Source organism: Arachis ipaensis, chromosome B05, assembly GCF_000816755.2.
Source record: "Arachis ipaensis cultivar K30076 chromosome B05, Araip1.1, whole genome shotgun sequence".
Taxonomy (NCBI): Eukaryota; Viridiplantae; Streptophyta; class Magnoliopsida; order Fabales; family Fabaceae; genus Arachis; species Arachis ipaensis.
This window is the reverse complement of record NC_029789.2, coordinates 124,792,628-124,805,030: the sequence shown is the minus strand read 5'-3', so window position 1 is coordinate 124,805,030 and position 12,403 is coordinate 124,792,628. Positions and strand designations below refer to the sequence as shown.

Sequence of the window (12,403 nt, the reverse complement as noted above, 5' to 3'; positions counted from 1 at the left end):
AAAAATCATTAATTACTTAATATAACCCTTAATAAAAAATAACCCGATAATATTAATTTGACCAAACAAAATATATATTAGATATGTATTCTCAAGAATTTTATACCAAATGAATTTTTGTCAATGGCCAAAAGTTTCTTATAAAATGAAAAAGGTATAAGCATATAGCAATAGAATTTTGTCTTTATTTTTGCATTTTTTTTCAAATAATTATCTAATTAATTAAAAATCTCGATTACATGCACAAGTAGTGAATTTTTTATTATTTTAATCAAGTTATAATATTATCTTTTAGAAACTTTTTTATTATTTTCATCTTTTGGTTATTTTTATAAGCAATCATTTTTCATATAATTTTGATAGTTATCCACACATAAAAATGTTGAGAATCTTTCATAATTTTAAAAATTTAATTCATGATATTTTTTGTGATTATTTATTTTTAAAAATACTAGTAAAATTATTCTAGGAGTTTAATCGGATTTCGAGTTATCCGATTTATCCAATTAATTTAAATCAATATAATTTATCTATCTCATAATTTATGGGATAATCAAATCTAAGAACCAAGCACATTGAAATAAAAATAACACATTGAAATAAAGGTGTTATTTTCTAATTAATAATTTGTGTGTGCAGATTTTTGAATTAAGGTGTTATTTTTTAATTTAATTTGATGATGAACAAACATTATTAAAAAAATTAATTATAAAATTATTAATTTGATTTTAAATCATATTTGCTTAATTAATAATTTTGTGTATGCAGATTTTTGTGTTGGGCCGAAAAGAAAAGAAAAGAACCTAAGCCCAATAAAATCAAAATTTCAGCCTTGTGCAATATCATCATATGAATGATGGCTGAAGTATTTTATTTTTTGGGTCAGATTGGATTATTGCTGCTACAAGCCCAATTACAATCTTTGCTAAATAGACCAAAGCTTGGTCCGAAACTATTAAGCAAAGAAAGCAAAGTTTTATTGCTTCCAACGGATCTCATTTTTCATCATGTGATGGAATTCAAATTTTATTAAGAAGAATTAATGCAGACCTTAAAACCATGAGAGAGAAATTGTAGTTGATTTGATTGATTGCCTTAATGAGGCACGCTACCTAAAGCAAAGGGAAGCAATTAATTCATTTTAATTCATCAAATCTATTTGATTGCTTCTCTTTTTACTCTTTCTACTATCTCATCTCTCTCTTTTCTTCGGTCATATCACAGAGGAAAGCTTGGAAGCTATGGCTAGCTACCGAAAAGAAGAAGAAGCACGCTACAAGACCATCACAATGATGGCAAGAAAAAGAAAATTAAAAGTATGTTGTGGCTGAGATTTTCATCATTTATGGTAAGATTTGGTGAAGAGATCTTAGCTTCTCCATACCAAAAATGGAAGAAGAAGATTTCGGTCAGTAGAGAAAGATCTTTGGAGGGATGGCTTGTCTCTGATTTTGCTCAACCACCACAGGAGGTAGCTACAGTGGCTACGTGATGGAGGAGGCAGAACTTGGAGCAGATGAAGCTGTCATCATCATAACTCATCAAGGGCTAGGAATCCGTCTTGGAGAACAAGGCAAGATGGAGGGCTCGGATTGATGAAGAGTGGTGACCAAGGAAGGACTAGAGGTAATTGCATGTTGGATTTTGCATTTGGTTATCTCTCCTCTCTCTCTGGCCGAACCGTTTTGCATGAAGAAGAAGAAGTTTAGCTTGGTTTATTTGGTTTCAACCATGGAAGCTTCCCCCTATATATAAGGGAGAACAGCCAGGGCTTGAAGCAAGGAGTGAGAGTGCAAGGCACAGAGTTCTCATAGCTACCTAAACTAACAGAAGTTTTTCTCCTTCAATGTTCTTCATTTTGTAATTTTTTTTGTTTAATTTTGTCTGTCTTGAGTCTCATAGAAAAAGGCAAACAATGAGGTTTGTAAGAAAAAGTCATAGAGTGAAAAAAGAAAGAGAGTGAAAAATTAAAAGAAAAAGCCATAGATGTCCTTAGAGTTCCTTTATACATCTGTGTTGTGTTTCATGATTTTGTAGGAATCCCCTTGCAAGTTGGGTTAGCACTTTGCAGTTGGAAGCTTGGCAGTGACCAAGTCAAGTTCAGGATTGGGATTAGATTCTGGACTTGTCCCGGATAGGAAGAGTAGTTCCTAGGAAGAATTGGTGTTTGTAATCAAGAATGATTATAGTGAAATTCTATTATTGTTGTGATGGAGACTGGATGTAGGCTGTCTTGTACTTTGCAGCTAAACCAGGATATATCTTGGTGTAATTTTCTCTCTCTTCTACTCCATTTCTATTTCTGCTGCCCAGGAGATAAAACTGAAAAATATCTCGTGCCGGGTGACGAGACAAAAAGAAAAAGTCTCGTGGTTGGGTACGAGACAAAAATAAAAAAGTCTCCAGAAGTTGTTTCAAGGACCAGCAAGTGTTATTAAGTGAAAAAGGGGCTAAGATTCAACTCCCCTTCTCTTAGCCACTGAAAACCATCACATACTAAAGAGATCGTTTTTAAAAGGTAACCTATTTATTATATTTTGGGTGCGCTTTAAAAATGATGCCAAATGTATTTAGGGCCAAATCTTGACACTTACTGAAATTTTTTCCCTATTTCCCTCCTAAAGCACGCACACACATACACCTTTAATTCGAGTAACCCTTTCTCCCCAAAACCTTTCGTGCACACCCCTCAACTTCGCAATTCTCACCTTCGACACTCATCACCTATGACACTCATCACCTACGACACTCATCACCTTCGCCTTCTCACCGTCGCCATTGACCGTCGCCCCCCAATCACCACTCACCACTCACCACTCACCACCAGTCACCACTCACCGTTCACCATCGACACTCATCACCTTTGCCATTGTCACCACTGCACTGACCGTCGCTCTTCTTCCCTGTCTTGCACTAATCGTCGCTGCGTCACCCTCACCGTCGTCATCTCTGTGCAACTCATCATCACCCTCTTTGTGCTCACATCGTTGAATATGTATGTATTGATTTCTATTTGGTTCTAAAATTTCAGAGGTTTATGGTTCCAATTTTAGGGGTTTTAATTTGCTTTTAATCTATGAAATATGGGTTTGTAAATTGTGATTTGATAACATACATGCTGTTGTTGATGAAGATGCGTGGTATTTTAGGGTTCTTAGTTTGGAGTTTTGGGATTGATTACAACGTGCAAATCTTTTTTCAAGTGGGTATAAACAAAAAAGAAAAAAATTGGCATGGAAATGATGGTTATAGTAAAATATGAATTAACTTTGGAAGTAAGAACTAACTTCAATAATTTGAAACTGAGGATTGGATTTTGATGGCACACTTAGACACTGTTTGGATTTTTTTCTATAGAGATTGAGGGACAAAGACAGAAAAGAATATTTCCTGGCCTCACTTTTAGGAAGTACAAGAAGATATAAGAATTTTCTGTCTTGGAGGATAAATTTTGTGTTTCTGTCCCTATCCTTGTTTCCACAACCAAACAAAGCTATATGTCTATTTTCTCTATTTTTTTTTAGTTTGTGAGACTGAATCCAAATGTAGCCTTAATATCTAAGTATGTTGAGGACAAAGTTTTGGTTCCAAATAGTCCTAAGATACAAAATAGGAACTGGGAGTTGGAGAGTACCTTTTGTTGACCTGAACTGACTTCTTGCTATTGTAAACTTCGTTGCAAATGAAAAAATATTTCTGTCATATCAGTTAACTAAATTTGCAAAATCATAATTAAGAATTTATACTAAAACAAAGCATGTTTATAGGATTAACTCATAAATGTAATAGGAGATTTTGCTTCTCCCTTTTCTATTTTAGCAAAATTAGAGTGCCTTGGACTTTTCTTATTACTTTGTACTGGTAAGAGTGGTATTTTCTTTTAGTTTCTCTGAGTGGCTCCCAAAGTAAAAATTTTTAGTCAACGAGAAAATATTATAATTTTTATTTTTTATTTACCTTTTGGAGAAAATGAGAAGTATGATTAACAAGAAGAGAAAGATGTTACAGTTATACTCATGGATAAGAGATACTCCTTCCAACAGATTTGGAAAAAACAAAAACCAAAATCAATAGGATTGTCTCCTCCTTTTGTTTGTTGAACAAGCCCCTCTTCAATCATAGCCTTAGATAGTTAATCCACATCAGTCTGCAACCTTTTCCATTCCTTTGTATACCTGTATGCACATGTAATTGTTTCTTGATTACAAGGGAAGCTACAATTGATTCCAATCAGAAAAAGAAACTTAATTATTTCTATGATATATCAAATTTCATGAATGGTGTTAAATGCTAGAGAAGTCCATTGTGAGTTAACAAAAGTTGTTTAGTCATAGTTTCTTTGCATGTTTCATTTTCTGAGTGAAAGCTTGCCATGTTATTATTTGATGGAGTATTTCTTTGGTCTTTAAAATATTGAAATTGATATCACAGATTTTTAAACAAGTTTTTGACACTTATTTAATACTGCTAAATCAAGTTGTTGGCAACTATTATTGCTAATTTGCTATTCATCTTATTGGTATTATGTTGATTTGGTGGAAATTTATCATATATCCAAGAAAATGTTAGTTTTGTTTAACCTTTTTAAAATTTTAGTTTGAGTTTCCTAACATTAAATTATCATAAATATTAATGTTAAGGTGTGAGTGAAGGGTGAATTAGTTGAGAAAAGCAGCTCAATTCCGAAGCAATGTTGCTGTGGCTGATATTGAACACTGTGTGCGCCTTATTGGAGACAAATCACTTGAGTATATTGATTTAAAACCAGGTTGAGATTTTGAAATTTTAATTGGTACCATTTTTTTTCTAACTGAAATCTTGAGGATTCAAGCTCCTAATTTTAGTTCACTTCTATTAAGTTAGCTTCTTTTGAGTCTTGAGTGCTTTATATCCAGTATTGAAAAATTATTTTGCTTTGTATTTTTCTAATGNATTTACTATATGAAAAAATAAAAAATGTCTCTAAAATATTCAAAAAAAAAAAACTAAAAGAATATATTAAAGTATATTATTAAATTAATAGACTAAATAAATTATCATTAAACTATAACCTTTATATTATGTGATTTGGCCTAATCTCTAATTATGATTATGGTCTAATCTCTTGGAATTTTACTTGGTAACAAACATATTGAAGTTTTTAGTTAAGGTCTTTCCAGCAGATTTTGTCAAAACGTTAATCGTATCATGGCAAGGTACAATGCATGCTTTTTATTCTTTTCACTTTATGATTATGCTATTAATTCATGTGTAGCTCCACCTTAATTTTTGTGTTAGTTTTAAAGTTGCAATTTAACTTATTATATTTGTACTATAAATTCTTTGTTTTCCTTTATTTTTTTTACTTCAATGAGTTTCTAGTAAAATGCTTAGAGAATTACTTCTAAGACATAGAACTATTTCCTAACCTAACTACAAGGCTATGAAAGTCCTTTTCGTTGCCCATTCCCGTTAGATTTTATAATACCCTTCCTCCTCTATTTTTGTTATCTTCACTTCGCGACCGTTGATAGATTTTTCTCCTAAAAAATTTAATAATTATTGACTAGGTTTTGTAATATGTCAAAGGATTGGATGGATCTACCAAGGTATAGCAAAAAGTATATCAATGGTGTTAATAGTTTCTTAGACTTTGCATACTCTGAGGGAGAACCGGATGGACAACAAATCCAATGGCCTTGTAAGAGGTGTTGCAACATTGAGTGGTATAGAAGAGATGTTGTATTTGACCATTTAGTAGCCGATGGATTTGTTAAGGGGTACAGAACATGGATTAATCATGGGAAATGGACAATCCCGATGGTGGTTGGTAATGATACAGATGACGAAGAAGGTGCACGCGATGACATTGAAGGACTGCTTAATGATGCATTCGGAGATGTGCCTCACGCTAAGGGTGTTATTATAGGTCAAAATGAAGAGGCTAAAAGGTTTTACAATTTAATAGAGGGGGCAAGTCAAGAGTTGTACCCGGGTTGCAAGAAATTTTCTACATTATCTTTTATCATCCGTCTATACTTGTTAAAGTGTTTTCACGGGTGGAGGAATGCCTCCTTCACTTCCCTTCTTGAGCTATTGAAAGATGCAATGCCTGACATTAACATACCTTCATCTTTCAATAAGACGAAGGCTATAATAAGAGATTTAGGTCTCGATTATAAAAAAATTGATGCTTGTCCTAATGATTGCCTCCTATATAAGAAAGAACTAAAGGATGAAAAATAATGTCGTGTCTGTGGAACTTTTCGATATACTGAAAATACTAGTGATAATAGCGAGAACAACCTCACAAGAAAGGTTGTCCTATTCCTGCAAAGACTTTGAGATACTTTCTTATAATTCCAAGACTTTAAAGATTATTTATGTGCTTAAAGATGGCAGCTAGTCTGAGGTGGCGCGATGAGGAGTGCGTTAAAGATGGGATGTTAAAGCATCCTGCTAATGGCCTGGCATGGAAGAACTTTGATGAAATTTATGAAGACTTTGCAAAAGAATCATGCAATATTAGACTAGGCTTGTCAAGTGATAGGTTCAACCCATTTCGTAGCATGAACATTGCATGGACCCGTGATGTTGATGGTATACAACTTGCCTCCATGGATGTGCATAAAACTCGAATATTGCATGCTTTCTTTACTTATTCCTGGGCCACAATCACCTGGTGAAGATATTGATGTGTATCTACAACCGTTGATATAATACTTGAGTTATTGTGGAAAATAGGGGTCAAAACTTATGATGCGTCAAAGAATGAAACCTTTCAAATGCGGACAGCTCTTTTGTGGACAATCAATGATTTTTCTGCATATGCTATGTTGTCTGGGTGGAGTACAAAAGAAAAATTGGCTTGAACTTGTTGTAACAAAAATATCTCTTATCTACAACTAAAATATAGTCAGAAGACAGTTTATATGGATCATCGTGTCTTTTTACTTATGGATCATCCATGGAGAACCAATACAAGGTCTTTTAATGGGAAGCACGAATTAAGACCCCCTCCACCTGTTATAGAAGGAACGAAAATTTTTGAGATGCTACAAAATATTAAGAATATTTTTGGGAAGAAGCAAAGTACATCAAATAGTTTCCCATAGAATTGGAAAAAAAGATCAATTTTCTTTGAATTGCCTTACTGGCATAAGAACCCGCTGCGTCACAACTTAGATTTCATGCACATAGAGAAGAACATACTTGACAGTGTAATTGAAACTCTCTTGGATATCCCAGGCAAGACAAAGGACCATTTGAATGCTCGATATGACTTAAAAGATTTGGAGATTTGGAAAAATCTTCAACCAAAGGAGTTGAATAATGGCAAGAGAACAAAGTTGGCAAAGGCATGCTTTTCTATGATTGCTGCAGAGAAGTCAATTTTTGTGATATTTTGAAGACAACAAAACTACCTGATAGTAGTACTTTGAATATATCATGTTGTGTACATCTAGGAGAAAGAAAAGTTTCTGAGTATAAGTCCCACGATGCTCGCTTTATGCTACACTATTTACTACCAATACCGATTAAAAGCATCCTTCCTGATCATGTGGCCATTCCGTTGATTCGACTAATTTCCTTTTTTCGTCGCTTATGCAAAAAATTCATCACACTGGAAGAGATAGATCGACTGGAGTTAAGGATTGTGGAAACATTATGCCACCTTGAGAGGATCTTTCCCCCTAGTTTTTTTTGACATAATGGTTCATCTTCCCAATCATTAGCAAATGAGGTGAGATTGGGTGGTCCGGTGTAGTTTCATTGGATGTATCCTCCAGAAAGGTACATGTGTACATTAAAGTCATATGTACGCAACAAAAGTTGCCCCAAAGGTTCTATTGCAGAGGCATAGCTGGCTGAAGAGTGCTTAACTTTCTGCTTAAGATAATTGCATGGAGGTGTGTGAACAAGACTTAATAAGCGACCTCAAAATGATGATGATCCTAACGAAGACGAAATTGTAACATCAAAGTTATTTTCTAACAAAGGTCGTTCATTTGGAATGGAAAATGGAGAACCAATTAATCTCGTGACATATCAAGTGCTCAAGTCCATGTGTATGTATTACACAATTGTGAAGAAGTTGTAGATTATGTTAGGTAACTTAACACAACTTATGTTTATTCACTAAATCAAGTGCATTTATATTTTTTTCAATCAAACATAACTATTATTAACTATAGAGAGCATGAGGATGAGGTTAACAATCAGCGGGAAATAAAATGGAGAAAAGCAAAAGTTCACAGTAAAACCTTCTCGCAATGGTTTGAAACTCATGCGAGGGATCCAAATGTGCCTATTTGGCTAAAAGAATTATCTCGAGGTTCAAGCTCTGTTGCAAGAAGATTTTCTGGATATATAATTAATGGATACAGATTTTCCACTGTGGAGCGTAAGGCAAGGAGAAAAACACAAAATAGTGGTATCACATTAACTGCTTTAACTTCAAGCTTTGCAAGTGCTAAAGATAAAAGTCCAATAATTCAAGACACTGTAGCCTATTATGGTAGGTTGTTTGAGATAGAAGAGTTAGACTATTTTGGGCATTTTAAAGTTGTATTATTTCGGTATGAGTGGTATGATGCTGTGAGAGATAAGTATGGTCTTACATTTGTTCACTTCAATAATTAATGCTACCAGAATGAACCTTTCATACTAGCATCTCAAGTTATGTGCAGGATCCATATGAACATAACAGATGTTATGTTATGAAAATTGTCCTAAGAGACTTATTTAAAACAAGTGACGAATCTGAGTCTGAGGCCCGTAAACCTTCTATAGTGAACAACACGAGCATATAACGAGCCTTGCTATACCAGCTGATGATGGTGAACTTACTTTGGAGAGGAATGATCTACGACCTACGGTTATTAAAACGGTTCCCCAAGTGCTTTCGCCCAAGAATATGAGGCAAATTTCATTGGAGATTCTAATTCTGATGGGTCATCCTAAGCAATTTATTGCTTAACATATGTATACCTAAGTTTTCTTCTTCACCTTTTTATTTGTAAGTCATATTTTTGTTTTAATTTCTCATTTCGTTAGTTTTTTCTTATATGATATGTCACTTTATGGCTTATATTAACTCGAGTTAACTAATTTATTTGTGTAAGAATAAAGAATTTATTGATCTTAAAGCAACATCAAGTAAGAATTTGCTTCGACAATTTGAAGCCAAGGGACAAAAGATTGTAAATAAATGCTAGCAATATGAGATACAAGGTGCAGCACCTAATGACAAGGAGGACACTATGCCAAGGTTGGATGTAGTCAAAGGTAAAAAAGAGTTGAGTGCAACCAAAGGAGTGAAGAAATCTACCTCAAAGAAGCTGGATTTTACTCATTTACAAAGCACACTCGATACAATCAGCAAAAGGACAAATTTCACGCCTAAAACCTTGGAAGTACAGCCGAGCATTCCTGTGGAATAGCCAGAAAATAAAAAAAGAAAGAATCCCTTGACTGTGACTATGGCTGAGAAAAAGAAGCATGGAGTGCAAGGTGAACCGTCAACACAAGGCTTGAAAAATTCTAAGCTTACAAAGATGGATGCAGATGAACTTAAAAGGAAGCTCGACGCAATTCGTAATATGAATAATAGTGTGCCAACAAGTGTAAGCTAAGAGCGGAGTTGTGCAAATTCTACTCAGCCCAAAATCAACCAAGGGCAGCAGCAGATCATTCGAGTCACACATGATATGACTCAAAAAAGGCAACGTGACACTACTTTGCCTAGTTCAAACACTACCCCACAAGCTGAAGATTTAATGTCAGAGCAAGATGAATCAAGAAAGGAAAAGAGCAAGCCAAGGTAAGATTAAGCGATTCGGGATGCTTAGAAGCAGTTCAAGGGAAAGATTAAGCAAAAGCACTTTGTTCCCTTTGATACTATCGAAGATATGGTGAAAAATCGACTAACACAAGTACCAGAAAGTCAATTCATAAAATTGATCTATTATTGGAGTCATCCTACAATTCAGGTAAAATAGTTGGTACTTTAATTGCAAATATATTACTGTTTGTTAAGACATAAGAAAAATAATGAAAATTGAATTGATAATGTGGGAGAAGTGAAAGTATATATATGGATAAGGGCAGCACGTGATTACGGGGGATATATCATTGAATATTATCTTGCATTGCATTCCTGAGTGATGATGAGATTTTCTTTTTTGCATATTAAGAACGTTCTTAGTCATTGGATATATGCCTTGTTCGAATCCACGATTATTCTTAGTATGTTCAAATATGTCCTCTCTCATGCTATACAAACACATATCTATGACAAATTAGATATTTAAGCACATTCTCAATAAAATTAGATAGTATTAATTTTGTTGAAGATACATTTATTTGTTCCTAGATTCCGACAATTTTATCAGGAGCATATATATTAGTTAAAACTTTTTAAAAAATAATTAGTCATCCAAGCATATTTTTTCTCTTTTATGGAGTGAGACTGACTTTTATATGTGCACCTTTTATATGTATGCTAATTTAATTTTGCATCTTGATAATTTGAGCCCCGATTTCTAAATTTTCTAATTTGCTTGTATATGTATCTATTACACTGAACTGACTTGATAATCAATGTATATGGGAAAAATTTAAACATATATTTAAAGAGAAAGGGATTAGAGGTAGGTTCCTAAATTGAATTGAATTTTCTTTGGAGATATTGCTAAATTAAACTATTATGGCAGGGGTAGGTCGAATTAAAGTGCCAATTCCATTCTGAATTTCTGAACTTCTGGTTTTACAACTCTATTTTTGGCAAATTTGTTTGTTGTAATTTTGATTTGCTGCAATTCTATTTTCTGTAGTTCTGTTTTGTGCAATTTTATTTTCTGCAATTTTATTTTGTGTAATTATATCTGCTGCTATTTTGTTTACTATAATTTTATTTTCTAAAGTAAAATTTAATTATATTATTCTCTATATCTATGTGCTAACTTTTTATTCAATTATAGTCAATAAGTGAAAAGAATAAGAAACATAAAGAACAACAAAAGTTTCAACATCGCAATCAATTTCGGAAGAGTACGAGTGGCTCTGGTATACTTATTTAATATCCATGCTGGGATTTGTTTAGTTAATTTTAGTTATGTTGTTATAGTCTTACTTATTTAAGACTTTATTTTGTAGCGCGCAACAAAGGGAACAAATGAGAAACCAAAAAGGTTTGAAATGTTCATTGCTACTCGAACAAGTCAGAAAAGGAAGGAAGTTGATTAGGAAACACAAGATGCAATTGTATGAGAGTTCATTGAATTATTAATGATTATAAATCAAATTTAGGATATGGTAACTAATTCTATTTTAAATGTTTCTTCTAATAAGGAAGACTTCCAAAATCGGCAAGCTGCTGGTGAAACAGATGAGTAAGCTTTTGAGTCTTTATTTGAAAAAGAACAACCAGGTCGGGTTAGGTGCTATGGAAGATCTGTTACACGACGTGACTTAAAATAGCATGCAGAAATTTCTAAAATCAAGCAGCAGCACCAAGAGGAAGCCACATCTTTGAAGGTTGAACTTGGAGACATGAAGCCCAAACAGCAGCACCAAGAGGATGAGCTTCATGGATTGCAAAACATGATTAAGTTACTAGTTCAGCCATCTGAACCTGAAACGAGGGCAGAAGAAATTGAAGCTTTGTTACAAAATGCCCAACACTCTCTAATTGATGTGAATAGCGCTCATGAATCAACTCATATTCCGAACATAGATATGGTATGACCACATTTTTCTTATTCCATAATTTTTTACTTCGATGCTGAGTTGATATTCAATCAATTATGTTTTTCCAAGAAAGAATGCATTTGTTTGAATTAGGTGACAAAAGTTTACCCAACATATATATAGTTAATTGTAATTAGGATGAATTAGTGACATGGTTGTTATTCTGTTAGCTACTGCGTTTGTGTATTAAGCTACACTTGGTATAGTTCAATCCAATAGAAGATTAATATGTTAATTATTTTTTTCTTGTTACACTTTTTTCAAATTATAATTATTTTTCTATATAATTATGCAGGATAATTCTGGAGATGTGAAGAAAGATTGAGATGTTTATCATGATGGTTTATTAGTAAAGATGGAGTGTTGAAAATTGAAAGATGTATGGTTGATGATGATGTCTTTTATTAGAAGATACATTTGTATGATATAATATTTTGGTTTTTTCTAGTTTATTAGTAGTAAACTCTAAGTGGTCTCATGCATATTTTGATATGAGTATGCTTATTTTAGTGTGAGATATATGAATACTCAAAATTATGATCATCCCAATATTTTTGGTTCATTATATAAATATATTTTGTTTCAGGATAATTTTTATTATTTAAAGATTATTGTATGGTATTATTATATATGTATATATTTTTATTTTATAATAATTAACTAATTTAATTAA

At 33.2% G+C, this 12,403-nt stretch overlaps 1 long non-coding RNA gene across 7 annotated transcripts; it reads left to right on the top strand.

The window, feature by feature from the left end:
* On the top strand, positions 2,611-12,318 carry LOC107644022. Of its 7 annotated transcripts, none has more exons than XR_002363515.1 (7): positions 2,611-2,995; positions 4,641-4,768; positions 9,112-9,971; positions 10,962-11,046; positions 11,137-11,244; positions 11,332-11,721; positions 12,026-12,318. It is a non-coding gene; the product is annotated as an uncharacterized LOC107644022 (long non-coding RNA). The 7 variants fall into 7 exon arrangements; XR_002363514.1 differs by having other exon boundaries at positions 9,105-9,971; XR_002363517.1 differs by lacking the exon at positions 4,641-4,768 and having other exon boundaries at positions 9,105-9,971.